The sequence below is a fragment of the Rattus norvegicus genome, unplaced genomic scaffold (genome assembly GCF_021556685.1).
Source record: "Rattus norvegicus strain SHRSP/BbbUtx unplaced genomic scaffold, alternate assembly SHRSP_T2T haplotype2-0000026, whole genome shotgun sequence".
NCBI lineage: Eukaryota > Metazoa > Chordata > Mammalia > Rodentia > Muridae > Rattus > Rattus norvegicus.
Window position 1 is genome coordinate 305925 of NW_028238785.1, and position 2697 is coordinate 308621.

The window sequence follows — 2697 nt, forward strand, 5'->3', positions numbered from 1 at the left end:
TTCATACTGAATTTCCTGCTGGCTCTGATTTCAGGGAGAGCGTCTCATAGAGCCCAGATTGGCCAGTAAACTACTGATCATCCTGCCTCAAGTATTGCCATCTAGTTCATGAAAGGGTTGAGTTATTGACACGAGGAACTGGGGATGGGCAGAGGTGCATGACTGAGGCTATCTCTGCTCAGTGGCATGCCTTTGGGGACTGATAGTTTTCATCACTGATATGTCATTTGACTGCAGTGCTCCTCTGGAGAGAAGGAGTCTCTTTTGCCAGGGCATCAGGCTCTCCAGACAGGCCTGGAAGGTGGAGGTCTAGAGGCCAGGCCTGCATTCCTATTCAGAAGCTGCATTTACCACTCTGGACAGTGCTGTAGAACAGGGTCACATATCCAGTTCTACCCTGAGACCTGCTGATAAAGAATGTCTATCCTGGTGCTCGCTTCGGCAGCACATATAATAAAATTGGAACGATACAGAGAAGATTAGCATGGCCCCTGCGCAAGGATGACACGCAAATTCGTGAAGCGTTCCATATTTTTAGAAATAATTGACTCAACTGTCAAAGATAATGTAAAGCGGAAAAAGCTACTGGTCCAAAACATACAGGAAATCCAGGACTCAATGAGAAGATCAAACCTAAGGATAATAGGTATAGAAGAGAGTGAAGACTCCCAGCTCAAAGGACCAGTAAATATCTTCAACAAAATCATAGAAGAAAACTTCCCTAACCTAAAAAAAGAGACACCCATAGGGATACAAGAAGCCTACAGAACTCCAAATAGATTGGACCAGAAAAGAAACACCTCCCGTCACATAATAGTCAAAACACCAAATGCACAAAATAAAGAAAGAATATTAAAAGCAGTAAGGGAAAAAGGTCAAGTAACATATAAAGGCAGACCTATGAGAATCACACCAGACTTCTCGCCAGAAACTATGAAGGCCAGAAGATCCTGGACTGATGTCATACAGACCCTAAGAGAACACAAATGCCAGCCCAGGTTACTGTATCCTGCAAAACTCTCAATTAACATAGATGTAGAAACCAAGATATTCCATGACAAAACCGAATTTACACAATATCTTTCTACAAATCCAGCACTACAAAGGATAATAAATGGTAAAGCCCAACATAAGGAGGCAAGCTATACCCTAGAATAAGCAAGAAACTAATTGTCTTGGCAACAAACAAAGAGAATGAAAGCACACAAACATAACCTCACATCCAAATATGAATATAACGGGAAGCAATAATCACTATTCCTTAATATCTCTCAACATCAATGGCCTCAACTCCCCAATAAAAAGACATAGATTAACAAACTGGATACGCAACGAGGACCCTGCATTCTGCTGCCTACAGGAAACACACCTCAGAGACAAAGACAGACATTACCTCAGAGTGAAAGGCTGGAAAACAATTTTCCAAGCAAATGGTCAGAAGAAGCAAGCTGGAGTAGCCATTCTAATATCAAATAAAATCAATTTTCAATTAAAAGTCATCAAAAAATATAAGGAAGGACACTTCATATTCATCAAAGGAAAAATCCACCAAGATGAACTCTCAATCCTAAATATCTATGCCCCAAATACAAGGGCACCTACATATGTAAAACAAACCTTACTAAAGCTCAAAACACACATTGCACCTCACACAATAATAGTGGGAGATTTCAACACCCCACTCTCATCAATGGACAGATCATGGAAACAGAAATTAAACAGAGATGTAGACAGACTAAGAGAAGTCATGAGCCAAATGGACTTAACGGATATTTATAGAACATTCTATCCTAAAGCAAAAGGATATACCTTCTTCTCAGCTCCTCATGGTACTTTCTCCAAAATTGACCATATAATTGGTCAAAAAACGGGCCTCAACAGGTACAGAAAGATAGAAATAATCCCATGCGTGCTATCGGACCACCACGGCCTAAAACTGTTCTTCAATAACAATCAAGGAAGAATGCCCACATATACGTGGAAATTGAACAATGCTCTACTCAATGATAACCTGGTCAAGGAAGAAATAAAGAAAGAAATTAAAAACTTTTTTAGAATTTAGTGTAAATGAAGGTACAACATACCCAAACTTATGGGAAATATGAAAGCTGTGCTAAGAGGAAAACTCATAGCGCTGGGTGCCTGCAGAAAGAAACAGGAAAGAGCATATGTCAGCAGCTTGACAGCACACCTAAAAGCTCTAGAACAAAAAGAAGCAAATACACCCAGGAGGAGTAGAAGGCAGGAAATAATCAAACTCAGAGCAGAAATCAGCCAAGTAGAAACAAAAAGGACCATAGAAAGAATCAACAGAACCAAAAGTTGGTTCTTTGAGAAAATCAAAAAGATAGATAAACCCTTAGCCAGACTAACGAGAGGACACAGAGAATGCATCCAAATTAACAAAATCAGAAATGAAAAGGGAGACATAACAACAGATTCAGAGGAAATTCAAAAAATCATCAGATCTTACTATAAAAACCTATATTCAACAAAACTTGAAAATCTACAGGAAATGGACAATTTCCTAGACAGATACCAGGTACCGAAGTTAAATCAGGAACAGATAAACCAGTTAAACAACCCCATAACTCCTAAGGAAATAGAAGCAGTCATTAAAGTTCTCCCAACCAAAAAGATCCCAGGTCCAGACGGGTTTAGTGCAGAATTCTATCAAACCTTCATAGAAGACCTCAT

General features: G+C 39.6%; 1 non-coding gene across 1 annotated transcript; it reads left to right on the forward strand.

Moving 5' to 3' along the window:
- Nucleotides 1–429: 429 nt before the first annotated feature.
- On the forward strand, nucleotides 430–536 carry LOC134483701 (U6 spliceosomal RNA). Its single transcript, XR_015647519.1, has one exon. It is a non-coding gene; the product is annotated as a U6 spliceosomal RNA (small nuclear RNA).
- Nucleotides 537–2697: the final 2161 nt, after the last annotated feature.